This window comes from Lycorma delicatula, chromosome 3, assembly GCF_047948215.1.
Source record: "Lycorma delicatula isolate Av1 chromosome 3, ASM4794821v1, whole genome shotgun sequence".
Taxonomy (NCBI): domain Eukaryota; kingdom Metazoa; phylum Arthropoda; class Insecta; order Hemiptera; family Fulgoridae; genus Lycorma; species Lycorma delicatula.
The window spans coordinates 69905505-69925528 of NC_134457.1; the positions used below are offsets into that span (position 1 = coordinate 69905505).

General features: G+C 27.3%; 2 protein-coding genes across 2 annotated transcripts in view; both read right to left on the reverse strand.

Annotated features, from left to right (window-relative positions):
* Window positions 1–20024, reverse strand: part of nw (narrow) — a 393672-nt gene that overhangs the window by 340072 nt on the left and 33576 nt on the right. The window lies entirely within an intron of this gene.
* LOC142321674 (tachykinin-like peptides receptor 99D) overlaps window positions 19044–20024 on the reverse strand; it is an 804280-nt gene continuing 803299 nt past the window's right edge. The window contains exon 7 of the mRNA XM_075359955.1: window positions 19044–19232. The gene's annotated coding sequence lies outside the window, so the exon portion shown is untranslated. The remainder of the gene's footprint in view (window positions 19233–20024) is intronic.

Here is a 20024-nt window from a genome sequence, read left to right on the forward strand (position 1 = left end):
TCTCATAAATTAAGTCTTGTGGATGTGGTTTTACACATCATATAACATTATATATTATGTAATCATTTAAAGAATTAAATGTTCAACTTTTGAATTACAATTAAAATAATATCAGTAAATGTTAAAGAAAATATAATAACTTTGAGAGGAACTTAATTCGTAAGTGACATAAAAATGCAGTAATTCCATAAGGTGCAGGTAATTTTTACATATGTACAATACTGTATAAAATATAATTTGTGGACCTGTAGTGTATTGCTGACATCGTGAATTGATACTTCTGTAAAAGAAGTTTAAGAAAAACTTGAATTTGAGGATATAGATTTCAATAAAATTGGTTGTCCTTATATTAAAATAAGCTTTTGGGAATCTTAGAAGAAATAAAAGTGGGAAAGGTCATAGAAGTGAAGGATAAATGCATGAAAGATAAAGGTACTGTTTAAATACAAAGTTGTGCAACTGTAGTACAAATGCCTTGGCGATGTTGAAAGGAGATCAAAGGTAAGTGGTGCATGCAAAAAACAGGGACCAAGGGAATTTTGTGAACTCAGGATGATAAACTTAATTCCTCATGCAAAAAAAGTTTCCTCGAGTCTATCGTTAAGTCTATCAAAGTGAAGAGAATTTAATAGAGAAGCAAATTCAGTTTTTAGAAGGGGATGAACATAATATAACTTATTTAAGTAATAAAATAATTAAGCCAAGATATTTAGAGAAAATCAAAGGAACTTGCATGTGAGTTTTTCTGGATGTATTTTGAATCTTAAAATGACTGCACTATGTTCAGGGGAAAAAGTAAATAAAAGTTCTAAAAGTAAAAAAATGAACTGAAAATTTAAAAGATTCAAAGGAATTTACATTTTAATTAAGAAATATGTTTAATAAGTATTTTAAATAAGTAATACAGTCTTTTCCCAAATCTTTTCAATATTTATCTTAATATATGGTAAGAGTAGTTGGGAAGATGTAAAATAAACAAGTAGCTGATACAACATTAATTGCTTCAGATAATATTGATCATTTCTGTCAAAAATGGCAAGTGAATTAAAAAAAAAATTATTAACCTTTATGGGAAAGGATGTGGTATGAAGATAATTACAAAATAAAGAAAAGATCTGGGAATGTGAAAGAAACAGAAATATGAGAAAAAATGCCAAGTTAGAGCAAATAAGGTAAAATATGTATCTAGAAAAATGGTGGTAGATTATAAAAGTAAAAAAAAAAAAATAATAATAGTAATAAAAAATGTAATAAACTTGAGAATAAGAATGACAATGAAAGAAGTTACCAGGACAGAAGCCTCTTCCTCTTTATGCGAGGCACCTTTTTAAATGAGGTGAATCTATTCATCTCATTCTTTACTATTTCAAGTGGAATGTTTAAAAGATCCATAGATCTAGATTTCACTATCAATGAAATTAATACCTCTGCACTGTTTAAACATACAACTTATTGTAAGAGAGAAAAGTGTTTCCAAAAAAATAAAGAAAAGCTGTACTTTAATAATAAAAAATTTTGTTTTCTGGAAATAAAATAAACCAAGTTTTTTTTCATTATTACTATGTCCATTAGTAGTATGATATGGAGTATATCTACTGATTTAATTATTGACAGAGGTCTTTTAATGTTAAATCACTGATAACAACAAAAACAGAGTATTACCAAAATACATTAATTTGTATGCATCTCTATAATTTTTCTCAGATATTCAAGAGTTTGCATTTTATATATATATATATATATATATATATATTTTTTTTTTTTCCTAATATGTGGTTGTAGTCTACTCAACTAGTGAACTGTAAGTAGCCCCTCCCCTACCACATGAGATGAGGATGACATGAAAATGAGGTGTAGTCTTGTACAGAACAAAATCTATATGTATATATTTTTTTCTACATTTGACAGAGAAAGTGAATAAAAGCCAATGAGCACACATGAATTTGAACACACACTTTTGATAAAGGTCAGTCAAGTTCAATAGCTTCAACATAGTAATACTGTTATTAAATTACTCAATTCAGATAGCTAACTAATAAGGTATTTTACACCCATGGGTATGTATAGATGAAAATAGAAATACTAAGTCAAATACTCTTCCACAGTGCATATATTGAAGTTGAAGCAGTTTTGATGAATACATCCAATTATCTCTATTGAATTTAATGATATTATTTATTTTATTACACTAATTACTGTGCCTATAATATCCTATACAATTAATTATTACTACAATTATGCCTTTTAGGATTTGCCATATATATAAAAAAATTGATATCCTAGATAAAATAATCAACAAATCATTACAACACATCTATTACAAAACAACATGAGTCATATTATGAAATGTAATATTAAAAAATTATAACAATTACTTTTTTTTACTGCTACTTTATAATTACTACTTTATTTTATTTATTTATTTTTTTTTATAAAATACACAGATTATTAACATATTAGAATAAGGATAAGAAACAACATGAAGCTTCAACCATGTAAGTGAAAAAAAATCATATATATATAATTTATCAAATTAATATAGAAAATAAAATATTATACTGTAAAAATTAAAAATAAATCAAAAATTAATGTAATAAAAAATTATTCTAATCTAAAATACAAATAAAGCATCCCTATTAAACAGAATATGGATGAATGAAGTTCTAATGTAGGCATTATACTCTTAAAAAAATCAGTAAAGAGAATAGAAAAGCAATTAGGCTATGAGTTAATTCGGGATATCATTTAGTTTTGGCGGAATGACTCTCATTTTAAGTACTTATTTACAATAATAGTAACTAGAACTTTTACGTTGGCTCAATAAAAAAAGAAAATTATGTCAATAAAAGGATGATTTGGTCTGAAACAGAATGATGCTTTAGTAATGTACTTGGTGAGTGTTGGGTAAATAGTAAATTGTGTGTCTTATTTAGGCGATTATTCCACAATACATGGAATAACTTAAGGATAACATAATATGAAATAAGAGGTTGTGAAATAAGGATGAAATACCAACAAACAAATCCAAATTTCATAAACTGAAGCTATTGATCACTGACGTTAATAGCATTAGGTACAGTTTCTGTTTGGTAGTATAAATGTGTGTTGATAATCCTTTGATTAATGACAAAGTGGTTATTTAAAAAATAAAAGATATGACTATTACACTTAATATTAAAATTGAGGTTCTTTGGGATCAAAAACAATAGAGCATGTAGCATATCTCATTTTATAAACTGAGTATTAACATTTCATGTAACATTTAGTAGATTTATTAGACAAAAACTCCATTATTAAAGATAATCTGTAAATACATGATCTGTAAAATATGTATCATTTGTTACATATGTTTAATGCTGCTGCATATGTATATAGTATATATACATTTTCATGCATAGTTGATATATGTGTAGTATATATGCATCTGCTTCTAGTATGTATATATACTAATCTATATACATCTATATTGTCATGAACATTATGGGTAGGCCATAAAGCCTGTTCCAAAGGAAGTTCAAGAAACAAAGGAATTAAAGACTACTGAAAACAAACAAGAAAAGAAGATGAAGGATATCACTGAACAAATGGCCTTTAACCTCAACTTCTCTAGCTTTTGTGCAAGATAAAATATTGATAAAGATATAGTATTTTTGTTTTCACATATCCTAGTCGTTCCATTCCTATCTTTAAGCTGTATGAAAGTTGAAATGTGGTTACGACTTGCAAGACTGGTGTACAAGGATATTTATTCTTACCAATAAAGTTATCAACTAAAAATATACAGAAAAGTGTATAAATTTGTAACTACCACCTTGCTCCAAAATGGGTAACACCAATAAGACTCCTTTGTTATACCATCAAACAGAACAAAAAGAGGAATCTGTTCTGATTTAATCTGATACACATTTCAAATCTAAAACACTTTTGACAAATTCCTAAACATGTATACCAGATTCAAAAAAAAGAAAAAAATCGGCAATAATGTCAGCTGAAACAGTAATATAATATTAGCTATGTGTACACAAATGAGGCTGGTTGCAAGAAGGATAGAGTTGAAAATGTTTTGGGTAAATAAGTCTACTACAGTTTACATAAATATTAATAAGGAAATTGTGAATTAAATGTTATATTTAATATAAATTTGTGGTTAATATTTTAAACCATTTAGAATAACCGATCTGCTTCACTGTGTCATATATAGCAATGTTATCATTCACCATAACGTCCACAGTAGCTTTGCTATGGATATATAGGATTGTAAGAGAAGTTGTCTTTAAAAAGATATATTCATTCAGAGGTACCTCTCGATTAGTAGTTTCAAACTAAATTAAAAAAAAAAAATTGATTTTGTTACATTGTCTCCTAATTTTCATATCAGTAAGATTAAATAATTTTGAAGTTTTAAAAACAATAAATTTACACTTATGGTGAACATCACATATTTTATTACTCTTACACTAAGATGTTGGGCTTTAGGGTTTTAAAAATTTAATGAGCATAAACTAGTAAAAGAGTAAATATAATATATATTTATATATCCACTGTGGATCTTTCTATGGTGAATTACATCAAGATGGTCCTACTCTGACGTCTTGTTAACAGGTAGTTTGAGGTATTTCATTTGCTTGATTTCATCTTGGTATGAGTGTAGCACTGATTTAACTTTAATCTCGTTCGTTTTCTGAGGCATTCATAGTTACGAACGATGCTGTCAAATCTGGACTAGGCGCGTGGTTCGCTCTTTCTCATTTTCGGTTAATTAGTTTGAGGGAATCATGTTAGGTTGGATGTGAAGATGGTTTGAAGCCTACGTGAAGGCGAAATTTGATATGTTTTTTACCGATGCAAATGTCTGCGGAAGCATTTACATCGGTGTCATCCTGACCGAGGCCTTGCTGATAACTGTGAGATGTAATCAGTTAGACGGTCTAAGGCGACCTCCGGTAAAGTCCCTCAGGGCTTGGAATGGAGGGGGTGGTGTGGCGACCGGTAACACCACAAGGTGGTGTTAGGGGGGTGTTAGTGGTGTAGGGGGAAGACAACCGTCTTCCCCCTACAGGGTTGGGATGGTGTTTAAAAACAAACGCAGAGAAAGCACTCATGTTTCAGAATATTTCTTATCTCAGAAAAGTATACTTACTAAAAACTATAACGACATTCTTATAAAACATGATGAGAAATTTATCATTTCTATTCCTTTATAAAAAGAAATAAGAAACTGAACCAGTGAAAAAGTACTGTGGCTTATCAATTATAAATATTAATTAGTTTAGTATAGTTTATAAATAATTTATAAACGTATTAGTTTAATTAATTAACGTTTGTATACATCTACATCAATAATAACAATAATCACTAAATTAGTGAATTGATTACTCTCACCCTTAAAATTGACATGGTTTTTTTACCATTTCAATGTTGGCCAACCTTCCACTGAACAGGGTTAGCATGCAACTAACTCTTCAGTATTAGAACAATTTACTGAAGTAATGATAGGTAGTGTGTAATAATTACGTTTATTTGTGGTTATGGTAGTTGTTTGTTTCATATTTTTTTACAAGTGGTGACGTTTGTTTATAAGAACGTTTTTTTCAGTTAACTAAACAGTTTCTGACATTGAAAATTTTTCCATCGTTGTCATTATGGCTAACTTATCCGACAAACATTCAGCTAATGATAAGTCTGTACATATATATAGGCTGATGAGTGAAATTGACGATGAAATTACCTATTTGGAAATAATAGTAGCCCAAGTTTTCAAGAAACGGTAAAAAGAGTTTATGCTGAGAACAAAGAAAAGGTTGCTACAAATGTAAAGTTCTTTGATAATTTAGGACCAAACATAAAATTACCGTTGTTCAATCTGTCTCATGACACTTTAGTTTATCATCAGAACTTTGAGACCTGTAAAGAATTTAAGCCCAAACTTATACAGTTCATCCGCCGTAAAAAAGAAAGACAAAGAAGAAGTCTGGAGCAAACATTGAGTGAATACGAGTTAAAGAGGCTTGATCACGCCAAGAAACTGAACAATATAGAAGAGTCTTTCGAATGGAAAGTGAAACAAACAGAACGTCAATCTTTATTCTGTCAGGTCTTTCCAGATTTACGGAAACAACAATCTACATGGCAGAATAAATCAACAAAAACCGTTCGACGCAAGAAAAGACCGGCTTTGAATGACATCACTACATATAATTACAGTGAATTATTCGTTTTCCACAACCGTAATAAAAAGGAAATGATGAAAAGACATGCCATTATTTCTCCATTTCTCAACAAAAATCCGATATAGATTTGAAATTTCTTCCGATTAATAATACCAATAGAACGGTTGTAAATCTTTCACAGGAAATGGATGAAGGTAATTAGTGAACGAACCTTTAAAGAAATTTAACTAGCTTAAGCTAGATAAATATAGCAAATTATTTAAACAAACGTATTTAGGTGTTAACCTATGTATGTTATATTTGTGACATTACTTTTTAGATTTTATGTTTTCTTTTAAAAGTTCGTATGTAGTTTTTTCATATTCGTAAATTTATATAAATGAAAAAAAATTGTATATATTTTATAATGTATTTTTGTAATATTCAATTATTTTTCTGATACTAAACTAGCCAAAAATTGTACCTACACTTAATACAATTTACTCCAATATCTAAATTAATAATAAATACAAATAAATGAGTTACATTATACTCGTAGTTTACCATTTAAAATTGTATGCATTTGAAAAAAAATTATGTAATTCTGATACTAAATTCTATTTAGAGATTTTTTTATTCATAATGTTTTTAAATTAGGCTATTTTTCCTTAAATTGGAGTTGTTTATCTTTATGAACTCAAATTCAGGGCTAGGTCTAAGAGGGATATACCATTGCAATTTTTTTTTTATTCTTTAGGGGTTTTCTTTAGAATTCATATAAAAGTGAACGAACGACTGTTTGAGTACATTAGACCGATAATTAGGTTTTTGGGGTTCCATTTTATGTAGTTCATATCTTATTTTAAAAATGTTATTTTTTCCCAAACCGTAGTTTTTTCTTCACTTCGGCTGTTATCTTATGCATATCGTAATGTCTCCCCTGAGATTCTTTCTTTTTCCTGTTTAGTTTCCGGCAACTACCGTTCAGATAATATTTCAGAGGATGATATGTATGAGTGTAAATGAAGTGTAGTCTTGTACATTCTCAGTTCGACCATTCCTGAGATGTGTAGTTAATTGAAACCCAACCACCAAAGAACAGCGGTATCCACAATCTAGTACTCAAATCCATGCAAAAATAACTGGCTTTACTAGGACTTGAACGCTGGAACTCTCGACTCCCAAATCAGCTGATTTGAGAAGACGCGTTCACCACTAGACCAACCTGGGTGGGTTCCCCTGAGATTCATAATGTACCTTGCCAACACCCCCCCCAAATCTACTGATTTACTGGTGTTGAAAAAAACAATATTGTAGTTTACTATTTTTCCAATTATAAGGAAGGTCCTTAAATCAGCGTGGTGAACTTTTGTCACCAATCAGACCAACAAAAAAGTGTTAGAAATGTTAATTGTTCTTATTTTCATTGTTAGTTGTAGTTATTTCTATACGAGTATGTTAATAATATTTAGAGAAATTGTCTGGAAGTGTAAAATCAGTTAATGCACAGAATAACGGAAATGGCTTCATTAGATGTAATTCATGAAACATTTAAAATCATTTTAATTCTGCTAGTTTGTTCATCTACTAGCTGTTGTAATGTTTTTGTAATTGCAATAACTTAGTCAAGTCTTTTTTTTTGTAATTTCCTAGTTATTACAAAGTAGCTATTTTACTTTAAATGAGACATAAATAAACCTTTCATATGATATCCGTTTCAGAATCACGAATACATTGAAAAAAATTAAGTACTTCTTACTTTAACGGATCTGATTGGTTTGTTTCAGAATATTGCCGTTATTCCATGAAATAATCCCATTCATTATACTCTTATAATATGATTGCACTTTACGCTTCTATGTACATTCAAAATTCGGTTTACGTCTTCAGACGTTTTCTTATTTATGAATTTTTATATCTATATATATTTTACATCATGTAGTCTGTTAGTTTTTTGTTCGCACTAACAAGTATTTCAGCGTTTTATTTTTCCTGTTTTATTATTTTTAATTATTTTTTTATTATTTTTCCTGTTTTAGTACTGCCATTCAAAAAATTAGCCAAAATAATTTAATTTTTCTTACAAAATATGAAAGATTACGTTAATTTATTATAATATTAAAAAATAAACTCCTGTATATTAATTTTAATTAAGTAATACATAAATACACTTATATATTTATTACCGCTGTTACAGTACCACCATTTGTTTTTGTCTGTGTAAAATCTCTTTTCATTCTTTTTTCTTGTTTTAACCACATTTCTTTCTGCTTATCCAGTTTCCTATTGTATTCCACGATCTACAATTATTTATTATTATTTTGATCATAAATAGTTTTGCTTATATAAGTTTTAAGAATTAAAACTTCAATTAAAATGTAAGAAAAACTATTAATGTGATGCCTGTCTTCAAAACGGTACAGGTTTTTTAATCATTATATTTTTGTCTATTCAAATTTTGTATAAAAAATAAACTTTTTTTGTATATAATTTTTACTTTTATATCAAATCATGTAATCGCCCCAAAAACTGTGATAAAACTTTATTAGTTCCTTTTTTATATAAGTCCAAAAGTAAGATTTTATTGGTGTACGAACATGCTGGCAACTTAAATCTACAAGTCAAAATTTTAAGACTCCTTGTGGTTTTTTGTTTATTAATTTATAAATACTCTCTTTTGATTGTGTTCCGAATGTATTTTTATATCTTATTTAAAAAATAAAATATACAAATTGCATAAAAATTACTAAACTATTATTTTTCCACAAATACCAAAATCCTTCTATTATTATATTCATTAATTTGCTGTTATTACTATTTTTATAACATTTGACGTAATATAATTATAACAATTTGATGTGTACACATGACTTCACATCACATGACTCTTGTACGTCTATTAAATTACGCATGCACATATTTTTAAAATGAAAAGTAGGTAAAATTTTATTTTATTAATAACTTATGATATTTTTTTATATTTTTTTTTATAATTGAATTATTTAGCAGAATATTTTTTTTCAATCAGAGGTTAATAATTATTAATAAATCAATATATTTAAATTGAAAAAAAAAGTTAAAAAAAAGGAGATGAAGTCTGATTCAAAAAATTTTATTTGGCTATAACTCTAGAACCAATGAAAATAAGTACCATTTATGATATATCGTTGAAAAGCTCTCAATATATATAAAAGCTCTCAGGGCTTATCACAGCAGTTAGAAAAAGTCCAAAATCCGAATTTGTTTTGGATTTTGGTCTTTTTTAGACACTTTTGGTTCAGTCGATTGCAAACAAAACAGGAGGGGCACAACTAGATGTTACAACAGTACTAAATCCAAAATTTCAACATCCTAAGGCTAATTGTTTTTAAGTTATGCGGGATAAATACATAATTGACTCTCAAAGAGTAGACATTTTCTTTCAAATGAACTTTTTGAACTGATTATAAAAGATTTCATTTTTATCCAAGAATCTAACTTCATCTGTTGTCAATATTTGACAATAAGTCATTTAATATTTAATAACATTAAGGTTTTATTGTTTTGTGATGCTTACAACTTACTGTTCAATAATAAGATTGGTTTTCAATCTGGAAACTGAATTTTCAAAGATTGAGTATATTACAAGACATCCGAGTAAGTCACATTATGATGTATAATCTAACAAAAGCATTTAACATAGAATAACTCATTAATTCATATTGCTTATAACTACCTCAATTAAGAATTATATTAAGATTTCAAAATAAATTATTAACGTCTTTGCATTAAGTAAAACACTTGTACTATATATATATAAATTGATATATATATAATTTTTATATATATATATATATATGTACATATTATCTTGCTACACTTACAGGTATATATATATATAAATACCTGTAAGTGTAGCAAGATTTAGTTTATTTAATAATTTTTTTATTCTCTTTGTTCGGATATTCAATTTTATGTTAATAAAAATTTATGTTTTTTTCTTGTGAATATAAATATTTTTATTTTATAAGAAATTGTGTTACTTTAATTTGAATTTATATTTATATGATCAATCTAAATTAACCAGGTCTGAATTACTGTGAACACTTTCTTGAAAAATAAAATTGCGATTATGGAGCCAATGTGTACTTGGAACACTACTGAAAGAACCAGTTTCAAGTTATAATTTACTTGTATAAGTTTTATTGGTTTAATATCTTTGAGAAAAGTATATTTCAAGAAACAATAAAATTGTAATTTTATTAAATAAATGACTTACTGTCAGAATACTGAAGATTTTTCTTCCAAAGGTCCTTCTGGAGATAATATAAAAAACACCTCACCCCCTGCTCAGTCAATCAAACAAACATATGATTTACAACAGATGAACCAAGATTCTTGGATAAAGTTGATCTTTTATGATCAGTTCAAAAGGTTCCTTTGAAAGAAAATGTTTAGTTATTTTGAAAGTCAATTGTATAATATTTAATAATTTTAACATGTAATCATATTTTGTCATGTCATTCGGCAGATGCAATTGTTATATATAATATTTTGAATTTTTGATCTTCTCAGTGGCTCCAACTTCTTGATTAACACCATGCTCATCACACAGACATTCATCAAACTGTCCCATCTGCACTGTTTATAATTACAACTTACTGTTCAATAATAAGTTTGGTTTTCAATTTGGAAACTGAATTTTCAAAGATTGAGTATGTTACAAGACATCTGAGTATATTTAATTGGCATCTTTGATAATAAAGATGTTACATTATGATGTATAATCTAACAAAAGCATTTAACATAGAATCATTCACGAAAATTAACTTGGAACAAGCTAAATACTTTGAAACTACCTAGCAAATAGAAAAAAATTATATATATGATTCACATTCACTTGGGGGAAAATATAACAGAGTACTACTGTACTCTGTTACAGTATGAATGGTGTACTCACACCATTCATAGTTTATGTTCTTTTCCTCTTCTCAGCAATGATATATAAATCTCCAAATGTGAATCCATAACCAATAAGTAAATGGTTCAAGATTAATAATTATTCAATTTTATTTTGGTTATGTTAAGAAAAATGTAGCCTAATACATTAATTTACAATTTTAATTTATGGTGGTAAAGATTTATTTTTAAATTAAATGAGAATTCAAAGTCTATTCAGATAGTAAAATTTTAAGAAGTTATCAGTCAAAAACATTATATAATGCAAGATAAACTGAAACGGAGATCAGCATTATGAATCTTTGTTTTAGATTCTCAATTTCAATTTCTTTTTCTTTCTACGTTATTCTATTACAAAATTAATTGAAACTTTATGTTCATATGAAAAATCACTGAACATTAAATTTTATTCATATATTTATTTATTTATTTTGTGAAATAATTTTTATTCTACGCAATTAGCCGAATAAATAAGTTATTAATAAATAAATGAATTAAAATCTATTTCCTTTACTTTTAAAACTGATTGTGAGTCTACATGAAAACTTAATTTTGGAAGGAAGAGTAAAATAATGAATAAGATTATTAAACATTTTGACAATATAGCTTAATTTGTGTTGTTTTTGATGTACAATAAATTCAATCCAGAAATTATCCTTGCATACCAGAGCATTTTTAATAATGAAAGTGATTGTTAAATACGAGGGTAAGTCAATTATTATCCGCAATTTAGTTATATTTTTATGTTGGTAGTACTGTCGTGTTGCGTAGATGACACATGCGTGGTTTAATTGTTGTTATGTCTGTGCAGGTTTGACGCTGTTAGGGTAGTTCCATTATTGCTGCGCTGCCATTAACCATGGCTGCTCCGCTTTTTGTTTGCACCAAAGAAGAGCAACGTTCAGTGATCTGTTTTATGTGGTCGGAAGGTGTATCAGGAGCCGAAATTCATCGAAGACTTTCGGTACAGTACGGGAACAATTTGTTGCCGCAACGGAGTGTCTACGAATGGATTGAAAAATTCAAAAATGGTCGCAAAAGTGTTACGCATGATGAAGGAGCCGGACAACTGTTTACCGCCACAAATGAGGAAAACATTGGGAGTGCACATGACATGGTTTTCTTAGTCAGACGAGTAACTATTGATGAAGTGGCACATCATCTGCAAATTAGCTACGGTTCTGCCTACGAAATCATCCACAACAAACTTGGGTTTCATAAAGTCTATGCAAGATGGGTCCCAAAACAACTCACACAGTTGCATAAACAAATGCAAGTTGCAACTGATGCTTACGGTTTTTTGGGACTCACAAGGCCCAGTACTGGAACATTATGAAGAAAGGAGCACAAAAATAAACAATACGCGTTACAGTAAGATGTTTACTGCCAAGCTGAAGCCTGCAATTCGAAGCAAACGCCGAGGACTGCTATCGACTGCTGCACGAGGACTGCTGCACGACAATGCCTGTCCACATACTACTGCCCACACTGCTGAAACGCTCCAGAAACTCAACTTTGAAGTACTGACTCATCCTCCATATAGTCCTGATTTTGACCCTTCTGTCTACCACTTGTTTTGTCCACTCAAAGAGGCATTGGTCGATTGAACCAAATTAGTAGAAGTTTTTAACTGTTGAGTAATCTAAGAGAAAGTGAAAATATACACACATATTTTGGTATATAATTAATCCGAAATGGCAACTTCTTATCCAGATCATTGTTTCATAACCTTATTAACAAGTAAAACTTTTATTCAATCAATTGGTGTAAGAGAGACACTGATAAAATCTAATGAACTGATTATCATAATTATGAAATAGAAAATTTATAACCCACAACTAAACATACAGATTACTGCTCTCAAGTAATTTGAAAAAAAAGTAGATAGTTATTCCAGAAACTGTTAGAGATTGACAAAATTCAATAAATTAATGTAATTTTAAGAAATTCTCATTGACAAAGGTAATGTAGTATGAGATAATGTTAACCAGCTAATTAGCATTCTGACTAGAGATTCTACATTAGTTAATTCATTTTTTTAATGAAGTCAAGCAGAAAATTTTCAAATGAAAAACTTATATACACAATTAAGTTTATAAAACTAATTTTTAAGACCATTTTATCTTAATTCATTTGCAAGAATTGTGCTTTTATAAATTATTTAAAATCCTTCCATGTGGCTAGGTACATAGAAAAAGAGTCATCTAAACCCCATTTTTTCATAAATTAATATATATATATATATATATAAAGATGAATTATTCAACAGATTATAGATAGATTATTTTAATAACATGACTACATAAACTGTGTAATTATATAAATTTTAAACTACACTGTAAATTTTCCAAATAGATTGTGAGTAGGATATACATGTTAATATTTATAAATCGAGTTAAATATGATGTCACTTGCATTGTTATTATAAAAAACTAAACTTCTTTCTAAACCTGAAGTAAAACATCGACCAATCAACTCTGGTCCAAATAACACATTAATAACCTGTTATAATAGCAAAATACAAAAATATCAGAGTTAATACAAATATTTGGATTTAAGGAGGTACAAGTATTACATTACATACATTATTTCAGGCCTGCTTTTGTAAAGCTCAGTTATAATATTAAAAGTAATTTTATATCTTCAGTTATTATTTCAGTAATAATAACAATAATAATAATATTAATACTAATTTATTATATAATAATATTTGGTTCTTAAAAATTAACCTATGTTACAAAATACAGAAACTAGAAAAAGATATGGCTATTGATACAAGAAAATATCAATCAAAATTAGTAAAACTAATTTCCAAAATTTTCTAGCATCAATCATTTTTAAAAGAATAATTCAACAATTTTTTGGGGAATGAAAAAAATACAAATTTTTAATAGTATTAAATGCCTTTTCTGGAAAATAGTGAGAAAGTATTTCCAATAATTTTACTAGAAAGCTATTTAAAAATATGAGTAATTATACCTTCATGAAAAATAAATTATTCTAATTTGAAATAATTAACTTTTGTTAGATAATGTTGAATATTGTTTTCCAAAAATCTTCTTATAAGATTTTAAATTCTTAATTAAAAAAGTAAACTAAAACTCCTTTCTTTTTTCTTAATAAATTAAGTTTTATTGAAAAATAATGTAGAATTTTGCTATGATAACTGTAGATGTTTAAGAAATTGAATGGGTGGAGTTGATATTTTACTTCAACTTTATAATATTTTAATACTAAAACAATTCTTATGTAACAACATGTTTAATTTAGTAATTAATTGAGTAAAATATGTATGCTAGAATAAAATTTGTAATAGCACAAAACCAACTGGTGAATAAGACCAAGGTAGGTGAAAAAAATTATTAGTTGGAGAGCAAAACATCAAAAATTCTATTAAAGTGTACTTCTCTCGAGACATCATATACGGGAAGTTCATAATTACTATTTATCAGGAAACCTATAATTTTTTCTTGTCATTAGAAGGTTAATTTAATTTATTGCTTTGCACTCTCTGTTTTAGTGTTTATTACAATTATGTTGAATGTAAAGTATTTAAGGTATTTGAATACCAGCCAGAATTTTATTCAAGTAACGTTCATTATAAAACTATTTCCTGCAGTAAAAAGAATGAATGTGATGTTAAGGTCTGGGTATCACCAGCACTTCATTGTGATTAGCATACGAATATTGAATACTGTTTATTCAGCTCAGTAATGAAAACAATGAGAAAACTAGTCATTTCTCATTTTCTGTAGTAAGAACAGCATAAAATGATTGTATTCTTGAAGATGGCTGTACCATTTTTGGAAGTGAGTACAGATTCATATCTTATGAAAGATGCATGTTTTCAAGAATATCTGAATAAATATGGAAATTTATGTTCAAATTTCCTGTAACATACTAAAGTAAATGTGAGTTTAGAATACAATAGCAAAATTTTGGAGGGAATTTTGAATGAACACAATAATTAGTTAGAAATTATATAATGAAATGGAGAAATTGCGTTTAAGGTATATAGAAATAAAATATAAACTGGAAAGTTAAAATGAATACGTTAAATCTTTAAAGGGAGGATAGTTATATATCACTTCTAATTGCTTTAAAAAAATGTTTAACTTTTAAATTAATTTCCGAGTATGCACTATATATTCTGTATATCCACTCATAAAAAATTAGTATAATAATTTGTAAGGATTTATTATAACTCCAATTATGTGTTCTAGGCTTTAAAAATTTGAAATTTAAATTTAAAAAACTTATACGAAAAAGCATTCATAAGAGATATATTTGTATTGTTATATACAAGGATAGAACAGTGGTGGAGTGGTTAAGTGCTTCCCTTTCCATATAAGATCAACAGGTTGACCTTTAGTTGTACAAAGTAACTTTACTTTATTAGTTTCTTAGTTCTGCTCAGGTACAATATGTTATTTTAATTAACACTACATCCTGGTCTGGCAAACAAGGGTGTAACACAGCTTCATAAACTTTGTCATTTTATAAAGGCATACAAAGAGTCATATCTGCTATGAATCTTGGCTAAATAAATTTCCATCAAGTATTTTGAAGATTTCTGAATAATCATATCATTCTGTTCCACAGTATACCTAATTCATTAGTTCTGTTTTATTACATATGAAACAAAAATGTTCTGTTCCTTACAAGACAAAAATATGATCAATCTTTCTCAGTGCAAATGATTGAAGAAGAGTGAAATGCAGTGAACATCAGAATATTTATTATTGCGGTGAATAGAGTGAAGTTGTTTCTTGAAGAGATGAATATCATTTGTATTTCAGTGTACTAGGCATGCTGACATTTATCAGCATATTCAACTCAGGGAAGAAGATTATACAACCACTTTACTCCTATTTTTCCTAGTACGGCTAGCATGGAATGCTTGGTATTCTTTACTATTGTTATTTTAATTTTAGGAGTGTCTTTCATATCAAATTACTTAAAAATCATTTGGTTAAACATTCATCTCGTTAAAAACTAGCATTTTTCATATATACTTTAATAACTTAAAATTATTATTTAATAAAACATTAAAAAATATTGCATTTAGCAAAACTTTTTGTAGCTTTTTGTTTCATGAGTTTATAATTTTAATTTCCATCTCTGACTTTATTGGGAAAAACTCAAAAAACGAACCAAATTTTAGTGTAAATTATTTCATGTTGCTTTTAATGATTCTTTGATTTTTGCTAATTAATTTTAATGTTTTCTTTTTGTTAGTAATAAGATACAATTTATTTATATGAATGTGTTTTTGATCCTCTACACAGTTGGATACAATCATTGCCCAAATAATACAATACTTATAAAGTTACAAAGTACTGTTATAGATAAAAAGTAGATATAAAGTTACAAGTACCAAATAACCAGAGTAAAAAACAAACATGCATCAATAATCAAAGTTATGTCAGAATCTTACTAAAAGTGTTTTGAAAAATACAAAGTCTGTACCTAGTTGTGTGTATAATTCATAATGAGCTTAGTCAACAAGATTTCTATATAATACTTGTTTCAAGGAGAAAAATTTTACTTTGAAAATATCAATTAGAATTTTGTGCAGTAGCTGTTAAAAAGTCTCTAAATTCTACTCATTATTGTGTTATATAGATGGCTTAATAAGAATAATTTGGTCAGTATGAAATTACAAATGTTTGATGATGTCTTAATTGAACTGAGGAACAAGGAGAAACAACTCGGCAACTTTGAAATATCATAGTTATTATTATCTATTTTAGGAAATGTTAAAGTGCTATTTTATATATATATATAAAATTGTCACATACAAATATATCATTTCATTTTATTAACTACTCACTGAATTACTTAGTTACATTCAGTTTAATATTATTTTTTTTTACAGAATTGACAAGAGTGTTTTATTATTATTAAATTTAAAGTAAGTTAGTTTTATTTAAAATTAATCAAATTAGAATATTTTATCAGAATTGCACTTACTAGTAGTAAAAAAGAAAAATGTTTAAGCAATTAGGGATATATTTTTCATCTCATTTAGGATATGTATTTTATTATAATAAATTAAATTTTAATTTTTGTAGTAAATCATATTTGTAATTTATAAGCCAACTTTCTCTGATTATATTAAGAAATATTGGAAAATTTTCAGATAGCTGCATTATTTTTCTTCTAATTTTTTTCTATTTCAGTATTACCCCATTTTCATTGGATAAAAAAATTTGAAATACAATAACTAAATCTATAATTATTATTTAATTTTATACAAGAAAAAAGTAAGGTATAAATTGTAATACATCACATGAAGGAAGAAAGAATACCAAAAGAAAATGGGCAGAAGAAGAAAAACAGGGGAACTCTGAAAAAAGGAAGAGATATGGAAAAGAAGCAAAAAATACATATTGGCATGGTTTCTGATAGGCTGCTTTGTAAAAAAAAATACATCATATTTTGTGTAAATAATTGTTAATTATTCTTACTTGTATTTGATTTGGAAGAAGCTTGTAGGCTACAAAGTTTGCAAAGACTACTGTTGTATAGTTTAACATTCCAGTTTCAAATTACTCATAGACACACAGCTTTTATTTCAGCAATTGTCACACAATATGTATTTAGGTACTACTTCAAGAATAAAACCAACTAAAATTTTTACATTCTAAACCGTTTGAAATTGTATAAAACAATATTTAGGTTAGCTACTTCTACTTCTTTTAAGAAAAATTCTGGATTACCTTATACTTTGCATGTTCCAGAATACGATGAGAGAAAAGTATAACTTTATAACAGAATCCTTATCAATCTGAAAGATGAAATTCAATAGCATTATTTATCTTAAAGTAGAATGATGAAGCTTATATATAATGGTACACTTATAATGTCATAGGTGGTACACATTTTTACTAAGTGGGTAAGTTAATTAGATGGTACACCTACATGAAGTTAATTACATGGTAATGGCAAATTACTTGGAGATATAAAAAACAATGCTTATTGTATAAATCATTCTCAGACTGCTAAAAATTCAATTTTTAGTTTTTTGATGATCCATAATTTTTTTAAGATGACAATGGCTATGAAATTATGGTAATTTCTGAGTATTTGGTAATTAATTTCCTCCTATTGTTACAACTAGATAAATTTTGTACTGGTGTAATGTTTCCTGTAGTTTTAACATTGAAATGTGACTAGTCTGATTGGAGACCATTTCTGAAATGTTGCTGAGGTATATCATTATTATTAATGTTCCTGGGTAAAAGATTAATTCTGTATGACTAACCAGTATAATATGTGTTAAAGTACTATACAATTAATTTCCAAGTTTAACTTCTTTTAACTATTTCCTCTGGTAATATATAATGTGGAAACTTTACAAAAATCATTCAAGTGAAATGATCAAACTGAAGAAATCAATCAGGGTCACTATTCACTAAACACAAAATTGAACTCATGAATAAGAAATTGATTAATTTTGTTTCACTTTGGTGCTAGCATGTGTTTTTTAATAAAAGTTCTTTAATATAAAAAATTAATTTTTAATTAATCTCTATCAATTCTTTAAAATTTATTTGTTACACTGAGAAATCAGAAACCTAATTTTAAGATATATTTAAGATGACACTATGCAGTAAATTTAAATTAGCTGGCAAATTTCAGAGAGAAAAAACACTATTAAAAAACATAACATTATATGATATAGATGAAATAAGATAATAGATTAGAATAATCAAGACATAATCAGGAACTAATCAGACTTATACAACAACAAAAATTGGATAGCCATGTCTTTTTCTGATAAAAGGTTTACCTTTTCTGTATATAGTTTATGAAATATCTTTACAGACATTTTATGTGCTTTTTAAAAGCATCTAATACATTTATATTTAGTTTATTATTATATCTTATTAATTATACTATTACCATTAAATATTGGTCATATTTTTTTCTTATCTTTTTATGATCGAATAATGCTACAGAAATTAATTTCTGTAATTTTAGCTGACAGTCAGATACACACAGGACACAAACACATAAAACAGTCTCATTTTCAGTCTAGTTTTCTTGATTTGTTACATGTACCAATTCCATTATATCTTAATAGTACACGCAACACTCAACTGTTAGCAATGTAAATCTTCTTAATCTATTTATACCAGTCTGAAAAAATTAAAAAGTGCTTTAATTATATAAATAAAAACACATACCACAATTTATAAATAAAATAAACTATCAAATTTATACTTCAACAAAAATCATAAATTTGATTTTTGTGAAACCAAAATAAAATCAACTAGAAAAATGACAATGACATTTATACTGGAAAATCAATTGATTTTAAAATAAATTTTCACGTCACTTACTTAGAATCAAAAGGGAAATATACAATCCATAAATGTAAATGAAGTAATAAAGAATAGCTATAGTTTAATTTATAGAATAAAAGCTACAAAAACTGGAAATAAATAACTATAAAGTAAATCTAATATATGAATATTAGATAGGCATCTCCTATTATATACATACTTATTTATTTGCAGGTTGGGTACAGCATGAACCATTTAACACTTCCCAAAATGGCAAATTTCTCTATTGAAATACAAAAGAGAAGATTGATCTGTTGTTATTTTATCTTCATCAGATAATTCTTTTCTTTCTGTGGTTAAGATTACACTATCAATACATCTGTTTACCTCAATGGTAAAGTAGTGGTATCTGTCTTTTCATGCAAAAGGGTTTTGGTAAGACTTGATATTTTTCATGCACTACAAAATTTCCCCATCATTTATCCATGTTCAAGCTTTAAGTGTGTATGATGAATTTATAATTTAAAATAATAATAATAACCTTTCTCTGGGTCTTTCTCATTTTTAACAATGGATTAGTATTCAATCACAAGCTTCCATTACAATCTTAGTATTAGATATGAATTGTAAGTGGTTATACCATGTT